Source organism: Eschrichtius robustus, chromosome 15 (genome assembly GCF_028021215.1).
Source record: "Eschrichtius robustus isolate mEscRob2 chromosome 15, mEscRob2.pri, whole genome shotgun sequence".
NCBI classification, from domain to species: Eukaryota; Metazoa; Chordata; class Mammalia; order Artiodactyla; family Eschrichtiidae; genus Eschrichtius; species Eschrichtius robustus.
Window position 1 is genome coordinate 64369941 of NC_090838.1, and position 18456 is coordinate 64388396.

General features: G+C 42.5%; 1 pseudogene; it reads left to right on the top strand.

The window, feature by feature from the left end:
- The first annotated feature begins 11460 nt into the window (after positions 1 to 11460).
- On the top strand, positions 11461 to 12260 carry LOC137777384 (adaptin ear-binding coat-associated protein 1 pseudogene; annotated as a pseudogene).
- The last annotated feature ends 6196 nt before the right edge of the window (positions 12261 to 18456 follow it).

Genomic DNA, 18456 nt, shown 5'->3' on the forward strand with positions numbered 1-18456 from the left:
GGCTGGAGGCTGTGGCACAATGAAGCTCTGGAGGGGCTGAGAATCTCACCCGGACAGGAAAGGAAGGGGCACGTGTTACATGATGAGAGGAGCTGTGGTGAGGTTGAAGGTCAGGTGCTGTGTGGAGTTGAGAGGACAGTGGTGGGGGTCAGAGTGGGATGTTTGAACTTAATATTTCAGACATGGAGTAGTGCAGGGTAATGGCATGGTCTGAGTTATGACCACGGGAGCAGGTAGGAGAAATGGAACCTGATTGCATTTGGGGATAGGAATTGGGCAACTAACAAGAGACGTGGAAGCAGGACTGGCTACTCTATACCTTTTTGCTCCTATTGAATTTTGAATCTTGTTACTATATTACCTTTTCAAAAATACATAAATAAAATTAAAATATAAAGGAATCCAGGCTTCTAGGTCAACAGTGGAATCATTTTATCAAGTTTTTAAAGCCCCACTACTAAAACAAGTTGCCTTTAAACATTTGAAAAGATGCTCAACCTTACTCACTTAAAAAAAAGAAAAATAGGCAAATTAGAGCCACAATGAAATATCATTTTTCACCTTCAGATTGGCAAATATCAAAAGGTTTCACAACAGCAGGAGTGGAAGGAAATGGGCCCTCTTCCACACAGCAGTTGGACAGATGGCAGATGGGTACAGGCTCTACGGCACCACTTCGGCAATATTCATAACACCTGAAAATGCACATACCTTTGGGTAGCAGCTATTCCTGTGTAGAAATTTATCTCACAGATACACTCCCACCTGTGGACAAAGACACATATGTGGTTTGAGGCAGTTACTCACCTTCCTGCACTTATGTCAGAGGGTTATCACGGGAATTAATTGATATAATGCATGGAAAGGATGTTAAAGAGAGCCTGGCACATAGTAAGTGCTCAGTAAATGCCGGCTGTTATTATTACAGCATTGTTCATGACAGCAAAACATTGGAAACAACATGAAAGTCTATCAATAGGGGACTGATAAAATAAGTTTTGTCTTTCATTGAAAAATCACAAAGATTTTAAATACAATGAGGATATTCTTTAAACAGTGCTATGGAATGACCTTTTAGAAATGTTGTTAAATGGAAAAAAAACAAAGTGTAGAGGAATGCTTGTGGTTTGTCACCATTTGTGTGTGGGTTGTGCCTATAGGTGCACAGTCTCTCCAGGGATGAAGTCACAAGAAACTGGCAACAGTGATGATTCCTGGGAGGGAAAGTGAGAGGCAGGAGCTCAAGGGCTACTGTATAACCTCTTGTACCTTTTATATTGTCCATCATAGGGATGTATTCTCTAGTCAAAAACAATTAAACAAATTGGGGTATATGTCCAAAAAGTTGAAAGCAGGGACTCAAATAGATACTTGTATGCCATTGTTTGTAGCAGCATTATTCACAGCAACCAAAAGGTGGAGACAACCCAAACGTTTATTGATAGGTGAATGTATAAACAAAGTGTGGCTTACCCATACAATGGAATACTATTCAGCCTTAAAAAGGAAGGAAAGTCTGACACATGCTAAAACATGGATGAAACTTGAAGACATTAAGCTAAGTGAAATAAGCCAGTCACAAAAGGACAAATACTTGTATGATTCCACTTATAGGAGATACCTAGAATAGCCAAATTCGTAGAAACAGAAAGCAGAATGGTGATTACCTGAGGCTAGAAGGGAGGAGAAATGGGGAGTTAGTGTTTAATGGGTACAGAGTTTCTGCTGGAGATGATGAAAAAGTTCTGGAGATGGATGGTGGTAATGATTGTGCAACAAAGTGAATTTACTTAACGCCACTGAATTGTACACTCAAAAATGGTTAAAATGGTAAACTTTATATTAGGTACATTTTATCACAAAAAACAATTAAATAATTTTAATAATAAAAATAGTCTTTTTTAAAATTTTGATCGGAGTTATGTTAAATGCAGAGATTAATTATGAGGAGCTGTATTGAATGAGCCACAACAAAGAATGGTCCTATCGAAAAAAGGACTCGGTCTCCAAATCCTGGCATTTTTCCATGCCAGTTTACCCTGTTCCGCTGACTGGCTCTTGGGGGATTCATGGTACAGAGCAGAGGTGACAGGCTGAGCCAGGACCATGGGAGGAGGGCAGCTTCATCCAAGACAGGGAAGAAAATGGAAGGGAAGAGGTGACGGGTGGGGGCAGAAGTAGAGGAAATTCCTGCCAGACCACATAGACTTTCTCCATGAGGAATGTTGGGGGTAGATTTTGAGGGGGCTGGAAAAGCTTGGTCTTTGAGGGGAATCACAGAGGGGCCAGACCAGGGATGTGTAAAAGAACCATCACTTTCCTCTGAGGAGCCTGGTGAGGCTGGAGATCACAAATGTGTAGAGAGAATTTCCTCTCCTCTTGCCTCTTCTCCTTCCCCAGGCAACAACGCTGAAGGGGTTGCAGACCCCTGGTAGCTAAATAAGTGAGGAAGAGCAGATTCCCCATCCAGACCACCAACTACCATAGGCTTCTCTTCTTCAACAACACCAAGCTGGGATTGGGAAGAGGCCTCAGTTTTAAGTTGAAACTGAAGTTTGGGTTATTATTGGGATGGACATTATCATTACTGAAATAAGACTGAGACCAAGGGTGACCAAAACAATCATGTGACTTGTCTAAATTTCATCCAGTGGCAGAGCAAGATCTAGACCTACAGAATAAATTTTAAAAAGCAACAAGAGGCAGAAATCAAGTTACTTTCTGATTTTATCTGATGAGTCATGCTTATTCAATGGAATAGTTACACAGTATTATTTTCAGTTGTTAATTGAAATGCATGTATCTTGCATCTCCCCCTAGATTGTGAGTTCCCTGAAGGCAGGTCCCATGTGCTATTTATCCTCATACTGCCCCCACAGCCTAGCAAAGTGCCTTGTATGTACACAGTGGGCACTGAAATGGCTGCTGACCAAGAGGGCTTACCCCATAGGAAGCAGCACCGGGCCATTAGTGTGCTTTTACAGTACCTAGCACAGAGCAGGTGAGCAACAAGACCTGGTTGAGTTGAAATGACTCTTCCTAAAGAGAGAGCCTGTGTTCTAGGAAGTCTGATATAAAATGATGTTGTTCTCACACCAGTCAGAATGGCCATCATGAAAAAATCTACAAACCATAAATGCTGGAGAGGGTGTGGAGAAAGGGGAACCCTCTTGCACTGTTGGTGGGAATGTAAATTGATACAGCCACTATGGAGAACTGTATGGAGGTTCCTTAAAAAACTAAAAATAGAACTACCATACGACCCAGCAATCCCACTACTGGGCATATACCCTGAGAAAACCATAATTCAAAAAGAGTCATGTACCACAATGTTCATTGCAGCTCTATTTACAATAGCCAGGACATGGAAGCAACCTAAGTGTCCATCAACAGATGAATGGATAAAGAAGATGTGGCACATATATACAGTGGAATATTACTCAGCCATAAAAAGAAACGAAATTAAGTTATTTGTAGTGAGGTGGATGGACCTAGAGTCTGTCATACAGAGTGAAGTAAGTCAGAAGGAGAAAAACAAATACCGTATGCTAACATATATATATATGGAATCTAAAAAACAACAAAAAAATGGTCATGAAGAACCTAGGGGCAAGATGGGAATAAAGATGCAGACCTACTAGAGAATGGACTTGAGGATACAGGGAGGGGGAAGGGTAAGCTGGGACAAAGTGAGAGAGTGGCACGGACACATATACACTACCAAATGTAAAATAGATAGCTACTGGGAAGCAGCCGCATAGCACGGGGAGATCAGCTCGGTGCTTTGTGACCACCTAGAGGGGTGGGATAGGGAGGGTGGGAGGGAGGGAGATGCAAGAGGGAAGAGATATGGGGACATATGTATATGTATAGCTGATTCACTTTGTTATAAAGCAGAAACTAACACACCATTGTAAAGCAATTATACTCCAATAAAGACGTTTAAAAAAATAAAATAAAATAAAATAAAATGATGTTGCAGGTTGCCCAGACTTAAGGTAAAAGAGGCAGAGATGAAGGAGGTGTGGACGGTCATTTTCTATTTCTCTGTTAGGGCTGTTCTTGTACTGGATTAAGGAGAGGAAGGCTAAAACACAGGAGGAGGGTGAGTCAGACCTAGTTTACGACCTGTTATACCAGAAGTGAGTATTGCAGTGCCTTATTAGGCCTCAAACCAAGCTGAATTCATTTTTTATTAAGAGAATCTTAAAGGGCTCCTGTCCTCAAGGTTATATAAAATCATCCTAATCATGTACTTTTGAGATAATAAATCAATAGAAGCACAGAGCCCAGTTCTTTAGATAGGGAAGTATATCTCAAGTAGCTCAAGGAGCAATCTTTTCTACAATGAAGGTTGAGAAAAGGAAACCCAAGACCAGTTGATTCTGGTTTGGGGAGTGATAACATTGGAGAACACACTCTACTGTCTGATTCTTGTTATGACATCGCTCATGCTAAAGTTATCTCCTTTGTTGGCATGGCCTCCATCTCTGTTGGGAGGTAAAAGAGATGTTTGAGTGGCTCCATTATTAAGTTTAAGTACTTGATTACTGCCTCTCTGGGAAAATGAACTTGACTGAAAGGATAGTGGGCAAGCATTCAGTCAAGCAACAAACCACTTACTGAGTGCCTGCAATTGATGGGGAAAGATGTCTCTCCTTAGACTGGTCCATCCAAAATAAGTTGGGGGGTGAGAGGGAGAAAGATCATAGTTGGTGGGTCTTTAGGGTACTCCTGAGGTAATCCCTCAGCTCATGAGCTGACAGCTCAGTTCCAAATTCCAGGATGCCTGCTTAGAGAGAGAGTAAAACATACTTTCTCAGGGACAAAAGCCCACAGAGCCAAGGGCTCTGGGTTTCTGAGTCAGAATGTCATCAAGGGCTGGGTGACACTTTCTTTAGAAAGCCATCTGATCTTCAGGGGTCCTGATACAGTACTATGCAGCCTGTTTCATCTAGGGAGACAGATGTGGACTCGCCCCCCCTCCCCCGGCCTCTCATGCATCCCTCCCTCTTACTCCCTCAAGAGCCCGAGAAGCGGGTCTTTCATAAAAGGGCGCCTCCCTCAGGTCTGAAAGCTTAACTGAAGTGGGGATTTTTGTACAAGTCCCACGTTTCCTGGATTCTTAGGAGCCTCCAAAAAGATGCTATAAGTAATCATTACTGAACTGGAAGAAGCGTGAAGTAGGCACAGGACCAACCTCTGTGACTTCCATGGCTGAAAAGCATGGATTGAAGAGGGGTAGTTAGACCTCCATGCAGAGAATATAACTATTCTCAGCCCCTCGCTGTAGAAGTCTGACACTGTACAGATGCACACACGCATACATGATCCCTTCTCTGAAGGCAGAGATGGGAGCACAGAAAAGCAACACTACTATAGAACAAACTGGTCATTCTCTTACTTGTCCTTTACCGTGTTGGAATAGTTATAGATTAATTTAAACAATTAGATTGTCTCTTATCTTTGCTCTCTAAGTCTTGCGCAGACCTTTAGCAAAAAGCAATAATGTTCTCACGTGACCCTCGGTGGGCTGGGGATTCCTGCCTATACTACTCAGTTCTTTCACTCACATCCCCAAACCAAAACCTACAACCAAGCTGTAACTCCATATATTTAAAATTCACTCTACTCACCCCCAGTGCAGCGGCCTGTTGCTCCTGGGCCCTTGAATCCAATCTCTTTAAGGTGGGCCTTGCATTTGGAACCCACTCGCTGCTCCTTTTTCTACCTCTGCTATTAAGATAGCCCCTCCACTATTGCTTCACCAACCATCTATTTTAGAATCAAAAGGTCTTTGTCTATTCATAGACACTGTAAAAGTAACGTTCATTTTATGTTTTTTAATCTACTGTCTGTGTCTTCCATGATTCTCATTGGCTTATCTAATCAGCATGTCCTAGGGAGGCTTATTATTTGCTGGTTTAGCTTGTCCAAGCACAACAGGGCCAGCCGAGGCATTTACTCAGGGAGAATCAGCTTCTTAAAATAGGCAATCCTCGGGAAGGATGTCAGACCTTTTGCCTCTTCTCTCCATAAGCCTGAGATTAAGGGGAATGTTCCACATCCCACTGCCACTCCAGCTCTGCAAACCCCAATTCCTGACTTTTCAGAGAAGGATACAGAAACGGAAAACCAAAGAACAAACCAAACCCTGCAAGAAAAATGTTGCATACTTTCTGATTTTTCTAGGTTTTATGCTGATTTTTGCCCTCATTTTATTACTTCCTTCTTCGTAAGTAGGAAACATAAGATGAGGGAGCAATAAGTGGAAAATAGGAAGTTTGGAGAGAGGAGAGAAAGGAGAGACAGTGAATGAGAAGTGAAAAGAAAAAAAGCAAGTGGGAGTGGGAGGCCAGGCACCAGCGCAGGGAGGGGGCAGGAAGCATGCTGGGAAGTCTCTGGCAGTTTCGGCATCTCCAGGAACCAAGCACTGGGCTTGGTACTACACATACCTTCCCTTATTTAACTTCCTCAATGGTTCTGCCAGGACAGCATTTTCATCCCCAACCTTGTAGACATAGAAACTCAGGTTCAGAGAATACAATAGTTGCCCATGGACTCATAGAAATAGGAGGAAGAGGAGGGGCTGGAAGCTCCATTGAAAAATGAACTCCACTCCTCTTATTCCACAGGCCCTTCTGTGGATTTTCTGTGTCTTCAGACCTGTATTTCAGGGTTTACTTCCCTTTCACGTACGAAATGTATCTCCTGGTTTAAAGTCTTACTTTATTCCTAGATCATGTGGAGTTTTCCCTCAATGGAAAAGCCACACTCTTGGACCTAGTCCTGCCTGCAGGAGACAGTGGAAAATGTTCTGGAGGCCATGGCTGAGCCATCGCATTAACTGTACATCCTAGTTCTCTTCACAATCCAAGGAATGAAAGACTAGCAAGACTACGATGAGCAACTCATCCCAGTTTGCCTGAGACTTTCCTGGTTTAAGCATTGAGAAGTCCAGTGACCAAGGAAACCCCTCAGGCTCAGGCAGACCAGGACAGCCTAGGCCAGAAGACAGACAGACTTTTGCCTCAGGGAGTTTCCAGCAGGCCAGAGATTAGACAAATTCACAAGCAGAAGAGTGTGAGGCCCCTAAAGAAGTACAAAGAGAGGAAGGCATTCAGTAAAAGAGAAACTACATGTGTTTGGAGAATTAATTCATTCCACAAATGGTCATTTCTTGCCTTCTAAGAGCATTTGAGGCAGAGGGAAGGAGCCACATAAATGAAGAACTGAGAGGTGGAAGAACACAGTATATCCTGGGAACATGGATGCGGTTTCCCTGGCACAGGGCAAATTTGGGGAGAAAAAGGTTTGGGCCTGTAAGATAGGCTGCGCCATTCTAGAGAGAGGAATAAACATCAGCAAATGTGTCTAACTCAAAGGAATGTGGAATGGGACTTTGTACAAGAATAGAGTAATTGGCATCAGAGTAGACTGTAGCACAGGTGGGAAGACCAATGGGGACATTACTGTCAAGCATTCAAGTGAAACCCTTTGGTTTCTACACACCCAGGTCTTGTCTAAACCATTTGGACATTTACTTCAGATTATTTTAGCTTCTAATTTTTGTTTTTGACTTCATAGAGGTATTTGAAGGTGAGCTTTATCCTGGATTGGGGAGGGAATAAGAAGATATGGGATAGGTAGCCTTCCCTCCAGGATGCACAAAGGGAACAGGTTTGCAGGCTGAGGATCCTTCCTGATGGAGGACATAGGAAGGGAACTGCCCTGGCAGCAAAATGCTTTCCTCCTTGTGTCCAGTGTCCACTGAGAGTTGGCTGGAGCACTGCCTGTGCCTCTCTCCAGCCCTAATGCAACTGCATTTTTTGTGTGTGTGAATTGACGTTCATATCCATGTTTATATTGGTGTATTTCCCTTTCCTTATTTATTTATAGGAATTCTTTACCATATATTGTAAATATTTTTCTGTGTTTGTCATTTGTCATTCATTCTTGTTTATGGTCTTTTTCTTCTTTTCCTTACAGAAGTGTTTAGTTTGTGTGTGTGTGTGTGTGTGAATTTTAAGGAAGTCAAATTTACCCATATTTTTCTTTAAGGTTTCTAGGTTTGTTGTCAATCTCAGAAATGCTTTAACTATCCCCAAGTTTATGTACACCTATATTTTCTTCTAGTTCTTTTCTGGTTTTGTTTTTTCTGGACTTTAATTTGGTATATGCTATAAGATAAGGATTTAACTTTATTATTTTTCCCAAGTGTTACATCGCCATTTGTCAAACTTTGTACCCTGTCCCCACTGGTTCAAAATATTACCTTTCTCACATACTAAATATTTCTGTGTGCTGAGTCTGTGCTCATCCAACCATCCTGATAGCATGTTCTATACTCGGTCTCCTTTTGCTACTACCTACTCTCCTCTCAAGCCACTGTGTTCTGACTGCTGCCCCCATGGTGCCACAAACATTTCTCTAGCAAAGCTCATCATCAGACTCCTAATTGCAAAAGTCTGTGGATGCTTTTCAGGTCTTTTCTTGATGGATCTCTCTGTACATTTGACATTGTTGGCAATTCTTTCCTTCTTGAAATCCCTTCTTTTGGGGTGATTTTGTTTGCCTGTTTGTTTTGGTAAATTTGGGGGACTTCTTGGTCATTGGGTATGTGCATCTTCATCTTTGTTAAATAACACCACAGTGTTTTCCAGAGGCGTTGTAGCAGTGTGCCATAGTCTAATTAGATCAAAGACAAAGTTGGTAGATCTGGGACACTCTGGGTCTCTGCCCCCTGGCATTTGCTCAGTTCCCCTCTTTTACCTTCTCCCCACAAATTTTCTCCTCTCTCTTGTGAGCTTGCATTCTGCTGCTGGCCTGAGCCAACTCCACCACCATCACCACTCTTCCCCGAAACACAAACCAGTTGAGAGCTTTAAAGACTCACCTTCCTAAAACCTAATTTTTGCATTTTGTTCCCTGTTCCAGAATCAACAGAGTCAAATAAAGTCTGAACTCCTTGGATTGGCACCCAAGGCCCTCCCCTGCCTGGCTTCCTCATTTTTTCCAAGACTTATCTCCCCCCACTCCCAAAGGGGGTGCACTTGAATCCAACCAAGGGAACTCACCCTGCTGGTGAGGGTGTAAACCAATACAGCCACTCTGCAGAAACAATGTGGCAATGTTTAATAAAGATGAAAATATACATACTGAATGACCAAGCAATTTCACTTGAGTATGTGTGTACCAGGGCACATGAACAAGGATGTTTACATAGCATTGTTTGTAGGTGCTCAAACATGGAATCAACCCAAATGTCTATCAAGAGTAGAATGCATAAGTATGTTCCAGTCTCTGCACCCTTCTTCACTCTGTCCCCCCACTGACCCTAGGTCAGTGGGCATGTTTCTTTTTCAGACATATCTTCATTTAAAACAGGAGCCCAACTACTTACTTCCAAAATAGAAAGTTAGGATATTTTTCCACTGAAAACTGAATTTCCAATATCATTGTATTAATATGTAGGAAAATTCTCTTTAACAAGCTGTGATCATGTTTTATCATTCTGTTAACCTAAGTGCTCCTTTTCTTTTTAAATTAACTGTAGGGGGCTTCCCTGGTGGCGCAGTTTTGAGAATCTGCCTGCCAATGCAGGGGACATGGGTTCGAGCCCTGGTCTGGGAAGATCCCACATGCCACGGAGCAACTAGGCCCGTGAGTCACAACTACTGAGCCTGCGCGTCTGGAGGCTGTGCTCCGCAACAAGAGAGGCCGGGACAGTGAGAGGCCCGCGCACCATGATGAAGAGTGGCCCCCGCTTGCTGCAACTAGAGAAAGCCCTCGCACAGAAATGAAGAAGACCCAACACAGCCAAAAAAAAGAATTAACTTTAGGGCTTCCTGGGTGGCGCATGGTTAAGAATCCGCCTGCCAATGCAGGGGACACGGGTTCGAGCCCTGGTCCGGGAAGATCCCACATGTTGCGAAGCAACTAAGCCCATGCACCACAACTACTGAGCCTGCGCTCTAGAGCCTGCAAGCCACAACTACTGAGCCCGCACGCCACAACTACTGAAGCCCGCGTGCCTAGAGCTCATGCTCCGCAACAAGGGAAGCCACTGCAATGAGAAGCCTGCGCACCGCAACAAAGAGTAGCCCCCGCTCGCCCCAACTAGAGAAAGCCCGCGCGCAGTAACGAAGACCCAACACAGCCAAAAATAAAATAAATAAAATAGATTTTTAAAATAATAATAATAAATTAACCTTTAAAAATGTATACACGTTAAATGGAGTATAATCTATAAAAGTATTGAATCATTATGTTGTACACTTGAAACTAATATTGTAAATGGACTATACTTCAATAATAAGTAAATAAATAAAATAGCATATGTTAGAAATAATAAAATAAAATAATATTTATATACAGTAAAATCCATTCTCCTTTGGGTTTCAAGTCTATGAGTGTTTAATGCATACAGCTTATCCTTTGTTTGTTTTTTTTTACAAAGGAGTATAAAGATGGGTTTAAAGTAATTTTTCTTAGATACTGTTCACTGGGGCTTTGGAAAACAAAGTTTGACTTCACAACTTAGTAGGCAGGTTGAGTTCATGAAAGTGTAGTTCCACCTATTGGTCCTTCCTCAACTGTTTAAGTAGGTACTGACTGCCTGCCAGGATGGCCAGTCCTAGGCTGACCCTTTCCACTAAGATCAGAAGGATGGCTCCTGACAAAACAGGACTGGCTTTTACTCTCTATAGGAAATTGACAAGCTGTTGCTGCAGATGAAGGATCCAGCCAAGGATATTTCAAAACCAGGTGCCCCTGGCTGCCAAGTACAAAGGTGACCTAAAACTCCAGAGGAGGGTCTGCCATATCTGAGCTACCTTGTCTTCTAGAAAGTGTCAAGATTTGATGGCATAAGCATTGAGGGAGAGTGAATACTTGTCCCCTCACTTCTCCAAGAAAGGCAGGGAACATTGAACCAGTAATCATATAGTTTTCAAAGTACATTTAATCAGCTAAATTAACTGTTTAACCATAAGCCATTTGCTCTGACATTATGCAAAAAAAGTCAAAATTGTCATTGTTAGAAAAAAAGCCTAGAAATACCTACCTAGTGGTAGACCAGCCACTACCTTGCCCACCCCTTTCACCCCTTCCCACTCCAGTTGTTTTACCTTTCTCCTTCAATGGGTGACTTCACAAAAATGGGATGCTAGGCCTCACCAAGATGGTGACCTTGACAGCCAGCCTCTCTGGGTGGGTAGGATTTAGCATCGCCTACAAGTCTCCAGGTGATGCTAATGTTGTTGGTCAGGGGACCATACTTGGAGAATCACTGCTCTAAATCTAACTAATAATTTATAGGAAATATGAAAGGTAGAGGAACCTATTAACACCATGAGGATGCATTAAAAAAACAGACTCAGAGAAATTGTTCCTTCAACAAATAAATTATAAGGAAAAAGCAAGCAAAAAAGAATCTAGGGATTAAAGGAAACAATACGCATGGAGAGCAGGGCCAAGAGAGTGGCCCAAAGTACAAGCCTTATCCTACGCATGAAGCTGGATGTCAATGTCTACCAGATTCTGCCCCAGGTCTCCAATGGTGGCTACAGGCTGGAATTCAGGTCAGTCTGCTTAGACTGTTCACTTTAAAAGGAAAGACTGCCTATATCAACTCGAGTATAAAATATCAGGGGAACTCTTTGCTCAGGCACCAGTAGAACAATATCCTGGCTGAGGAGACAGTGACAGATTCCAGGTTCTATTTTGCAATCTAGCTCCAGGATGACACTGTACATAGTGATTTCATTGGCATTTGCTTCATAGATCAGGGTGATGTCTTTGACTTTAATATCCCTTTGCAAAAATCACTTCAGGTGTGTAAAGCAGGTACCTGAGATACCCTAAGAATCTCAGGAAATGGCTGCTCATCCCAAGTTGAATCTGGGCTTCAAGGAAGGACAGATCATCAAGTTAAATAATGGGAACATTATGACCAGAAGATGATGTTTCCCAGGACTACAGGGATTGGAGGCCTAAGTTTACTCCCAACCCCACCTAGAAGCAAAGTCACTATTCTCCCTCCATCCTCCAAGATTGGCCTCAGCAATCATGTCATCCCACCACCCATCCAAATCTAACCATGGAAGCAGTGAAGTAGATTTCCCTTTAGGGTGGGATTCTCCTGCTGCTGTCATGACACCAGCTCCAGTCATTGAGTAATGACTTGGGGAGACCTTGGCACTGCACCCAGCTCTGTTCCAAACCTGGCACCCCAGCCATCCAACTGAGTCCAAGTCTGAAATAGCACTGGCAGGACATCAAGGACATACTTGAAGAATAAAAATGCCCTTGAGAAGATAGGGAAGAAAACCCCACCTTTGAGAAAGAAAATGAAGAAAGAGGAGGAGGTGCGGTAGGTAGACCTGGTAAAAGAAACTTTTTTTCTAAAGAATTACAAGAATGATGTATGGGTTTGGGGATGATTAGAATCCTTATACTAAGCCAGTGGATATTCTTGAAGACCTTGTCACAGAGTTCATCACTGAAATGAGTCAAGGAAACATCAATTGGAAGACAAGGTCAAGTACAAATTGAAGATATCTTTTTCTTTTTTAATATTTATTTATTTATTTAGGCTGCTCCGGGTCTTAGTTGAGGCATGTGGGATCTTCGTTGCTGCGTGCAGGATCTTTAGTTGTGGCCTGCGGACTCTTAGTTGCAGCATGTGGACTCTTAGTTGCGGCATGCATGTGGGATCTAGTTCCCTGACCAGGGATTGAATCCGGGCCCCCTGCATTGGGAGCAGCGGAGTCTTACCCACTGGACCAGGGAAGTCTCAGATATCTTCTTTATTTGAAAGGATCCCAGGAAGTTTGCTGAGGTTAAAGTCTTGCTTACTATGAATGAAGAACTGAAGCTTCTTTTATAATTTTAAATTTCTGAAGCTTCATTATTTTCTGGGGCAACCATAAATAGTAACAATATTTTCTACAGTAAGGTCCTGATACCTAACCATGTAAATAAAAGATAAAGAAACACAAGATTTTCATGTCTTTGATTTTAGAGTGATATTTGAGATTTTAATTGCCTGCCTTTATAATACCATACTCAAATTACTTATTGGGTTTTAATGACCACACAAAAGTTAAAGTATATTGCAAATCATGTAGCTCCTTCTGACTTTTGACTATCTGAATGAAGTATTACGTGTCTTTGTGCCATTGTAGGCTATACTGTAACTGTTTAATATGTGAAATCTAAATGTCACCTTGGACCCTATGATAAGTGAAAATGTGTTTCATGTATTCTCATTTCTAGACAACAGTAATCTAACAGATTATTAAGGATAGTGAATTAATTTGTTTCTCTTTTGCAAGAATGTTTATCTGTCTCAAAAGATAACTTGTTTTAATATTTTCTTCAGATAGCGAGTGATTTTTTATTTTGAGAAACTAAGTTTCACATGAATGCTTCAGGGTTGGAAGGCTTTTTTTTATTTAAAAGCTTTGGGGCTTATACATACTATTTGTCAAGTTGGAGGAGAACCCATTTTCCCAGATCAGATTAAAGCTTCTAAAATAAATGCTTTCAGTAGTAGCTGGAATGGCATTGCTTAAAAAGCTGACAGCCCAATAAGCATTTGGCATAGTGTTTTATTAATATTTGTTAGTACTTGTTCATTGTGGAAAAGTGTCCTTGACTAAAATCAAATATAGCTACAGAAATCACTTGCTCAACTTCCTGCCGTTCAGGATACACAGATTTTGAAATTGCATTTAAAGGGATCAATGAATGTTATTATTTGTGAAACTGAACATTTTGTGTGCTGCTTATAAACATTATCTATCAATCAGTACTTGGGAAAGTTCTTTCTTAACCTATTAATACCAGGAATAAAATATGAAAAATTAAACAGAAAACAAATTACCCTGGGGGCACAAATCTTTGAGAAGTTGGAAATACCTCCCTCCCCCAGAACTAAAATTACTGGGCAACCTTTTTCTTAGCTTCCCCATTTCATGGGGAAGCTGGTTTATGCCATTCCCTTTGTTGTTGTGCAGCCATGATTAACAAGATGGGAATAGTGGGTCATACCACACTCATGGCTGACTCTTAAGGGCTCAGCAAGCCAGGGAGAAATGACCTCTAACGTCTGTAAAATTCACCTTTCAAGTTCCTCAGCTTATCTCAGAGTCATCTCATGACCCTCATGTGCCTCTTTGTAAAGTCCTATTTAGCAATTTCAGGGGACAAAAAAATCTTGCCACTTCCTTCTCCACTAAGCCAATTCTCTGAAAATGGATAAGACTGGCCTCAGTGTTTATAAATCCAGCATTTTGACAGGGATAGGGATGGAGAAAGTCATCTTGTCCAGTCACTGTTCTATACTCTTCTCACTGCATCCAGTGCTGACTGCAGCTCCATCACTCTCTTGCACGTTTACATGTCTCTTCCTATGATAAAAGGGTTGTCTGTGGCACCTCCACTATTCTGTTTGTTGAAAAGTGCAACATCTTTGGCCAGTTTGGTGTGGCTTGAATGAAGGAAGTTCAAAGGGCTGTTCTAAGTTACATTCTATGGAAGTGTTTATTTTCTTATAGCTCCATCCAGTTGCTGCATTTGAAGAAAAGCTTTACTTGGTATGTGCCCCATATTTGAAGTTAAAGGGTTTAGAATTTTGAACCTGACCTGTGGAGCAGAGGTTGAAAGCACATAACTCTTGTTCAATACCCACGTTCCCTTACTGCCTGGGTATCTATCTGACCCCTTTCCATAAACATTTTTTCAATCCTTTCAAATCTTCAGTATAAATTTGTTACATCTACCATCATTTCTAAAGTTGGAGAGTCACTGCTTCAGCTATTTGACAGACTTCCCAAAGTGAAGGGTTTGATACCCATTACCTAGAGTATCTCAAAAGCAAGCTGCTCTCCCATCACTTTCCTTTCCCACTGCCCAGCCTTTCCATATACAATGCTGGGAGTGCTCCTTCTCCGGTGATGGGCACTATATATTTGGTATATTAATGGGCAATCTGAGGCAAAAGCAAGAGGATACAATTTCTTTCCTCAACACCAATTTGGATGCTGTTATGGACTGAATGTGTGTCCCCCAAAATTCATATGTTGAAGTCTAATCCCCAATGTGATATATTTTTCCAAGTAAAAGCTTTGGGAGGTAATTAGGTCAAAAAGGTGGAGCCCTCGCGAATGGGATTAATATCCTCATAAAAGGCCAGAGAACTAGCTTATTCTCTTTCTGCCATGTGAGGATATGAAGAAGTCAGCTGCCTGCAACCAAAACAGCACTCTCTCCAGAACCTGACCGTGCTGACACCCTGATCTCAGACTTCCAGCCTCCAGAACTGAGAAATCAATTTTGGTTGTTGATAAGTGACCCAGTTTATGGTATTCTGTTATAGCAGCCCAAGCTAAGACAGATGCTTACACTCGGAATGAAGGAAATCCTTATATTTAGTTTCAAAATATATTCTCTCTCCTTGACTTCCATCTTTTATCTCCTAACAACTCTGGGTCCATTTTTTTTTCATTGTACTCCCCCTCTGGCAAATCTATTCTTGCAGAGCCATGGCAGGACATCTTTAAATTAATGTTTTACATAGAAAACACTAAAAGGAAAATCTCTACAATCACTAGTGACTACGTACTGGGAACCTCTGTTCTCAATCTTCCTCCACGTTGTGTTCTTTGTATTCTCAGGATAACATAAGCTACATTTGAATTGCTGACACACTGAAAATGAAGTTTAAGATACATGCATATAAAGTATATGTTGTATTGATGCACTAATGATAATTTAGAATATGGAACTCAAAAGACAACTATTTGTAGTATGTATCTTTTTCTTGAACCTTACCCGAATACACATACTATAATACAAAACATTTATAAGACAATCAGGGAAATTTGAACACGGGATATTTGATGAATTTTTTTTTTTAGGTGCAATAATGGTATTGTAGTTTTCTTAAGTGCTCTATCTTTTAGGGATACTAAAATACTTTTGGATAAAATAATGTCTGGGATTTGCTTCAAAATAATCTGGGGGTAGAGGAGAGTGAAGAAGAGCTACACAGAGGAAACAAGATGGATCACGAAACAATGAATATGGGCACATGGAGATTCATCACACTCTACTCTCTTCATTTGTATGTTAAAATTTCCCACAATAAAAAGTAACAAAACACAGGGTGACAGACGTATATTTACTCTAACACCAGTTATTTGAGCGAGATGTCCAGGTCTCACCCCCGAACTCCCCAGCCTTCTGGAGAGAAATGGAGGCCAAACATCCCAGGCTACCCCCCTGAGCACCTCAGCAACAGAGGCTGTCTGTCCCTGGGAGCAGCACTGCCTGTTTCCGTTGCCACACGTGGTAGAGATGAAGGAAGCCTGGGTGAATGGACATGCTTCTCGATATACATACAGGAGGAGAGGGCTACATGGAGTTTACCGTCCACAGGGAGGCAGGAGAAGCTGCTCACCCTCAGATTCCGTGTTCTCTAGGTGTTCTGGGCCTACTTGACAGGGTTCAAGGTATTTAGTGCTATGAAGCTTCCCCAGTTGGGCACGTGGAGCTGTAGAGCACACAGGGTCCTGGCTCACTTTCAGCTCCAAGGCTGAGTAGGGCAGAATTGGCTCTGGGGCCTTGCACATTTCCTAGGATTAGCCAGCAGAGACTCGGGTCTCTGTATTGCACCCACTCCTGCTTCCCGCTCCGCGACAGCACAGAAAATGGGAACCACGAAGGTAAATTCAAACTGGGGTGAGGTAGGAGTGCCACGAACATTTGACTCTTCCCCAGCCTTGGCCTGCTAACAGTAGGAGGAAACAGTGCCTGGATGGTAGAAAATAGGATGGTAACCACCCATGAAAACAAGCCAAAAACTGGGGCACTGAGGATTGCCTGTCCTTTGGAGACCAAAATATGATTATTTGTGTCACACGCGTATGTCTTGGGAATGTGGCTGCTTGCATTTTATTTCCTTTTCATTTGTTCAATATCATCCTCCCCCAGTATCATTTCTTATTGAGTACCTGTGTCAAACATGATTTCTCATTTAACCTTTCCCTGAAGATTACCTGAGGAAAAAATACCACCTGAGGACGGTGCTATTAGCCTATTATAGATACAGAAACTGAGATTGAGAAGTTAAGCAACTTCCCCAAGTTCATACAGCTTGTAAGTGTAAGAGCTGGGATATAAGCCTTATACTTACTTCACAAAGTTGTCTCCAGGCTGGGGAAGGTGATGTTGACCCTGGAAATCTGCCCAAGAACCCCAAAAAGAGAGGGGCTCCTAGGAGACAAAATTGAGACTGTGTTCTTGTATCACAACGGACAGTTCTGGGTGTAGATGGATCAAAGGAGACTGTTCCCATGCTATGCACCATCCTTGGTACACATAGCGCCTCACTAGGCCTCCCTCCCCACCACCACATCCTATCCGTTTCCAGAAATCTCCTGGGCTCCATGAGCAGCTCCCATTATCATCTACAGGCAATGATGCGTCAGCTATCTGCCATCCCCTGGCCACCCAACTTCCACCACTGAATATCGGGAAACGGTAGTGCACACGTGCTGCTCTCTCCCCTTTCTCGCCACCACAACCCAGTTGCTTTTCCCTCTCTTCCACCAATAGAGGGAGCTCTGACCAGCTCACCAGGCACCTCAGAATCAGATGCCACTTTCTTTCTGAACTCAGGCCCATTTGACCACTGAGCAATACATGAAACTATCAACTACCTCCCCCAAATCTCTCTCTTCCTTGGCCCTGTGACTCTTCCTCTGGGGGCCTCTGCTCCAGTGATGATCCCTGGGGCTCTGCTGTGGGTTCTTTAACTCTCAGAACTGCCCAGGGCTCCACCCTCCTCCTGCCCTATACTCTCTCCTCAGGTGATCTGCAGCCTCACCTGATTCCCAGACCTCTAGCTGCTTACTCTGTCTTGACCAAGTCCTATAGGCCAGTGCCCTTCTGTTCACCTCACACTTCAGGACTTGGATGATACGCCATGCTGCAGGGCATGGGATCTGGCTTTTCTGGTGGTCAACTAACACAATCCCAACAAGTGAAGGGGAGCAAACACCCAACAGGGCAAACTTGGAGCAACGAAGGACAGGAGACAGAAGAGAGAGGAGGTGAATTTGCTCTCTCCATCCCTCCATCAACCCACACGTAGCATTTCTGTATAGTCTATCCAGAGACATCACACGTGGACAAGTGGCCGGTTGTGTATTTGTGAAGCAGTGGCCCACTCATTAAAACAAACCTTGTGTTTTCTTCTCTTTTCCTGCCTACCTTTCCTCACCCTCACTGCTTGGGGATTGTACCTACCAATAAAGCACTAGCACTGCAGCTTTGCCTCAGGTTCGGTTTTCTAAGTAACCTGAATTAAGACAATACACCTCATCCCAATCATGTCTTCAACCACCACTGACACACTCCCAACTCATTCCCCAAAGTTTATCTCCAATC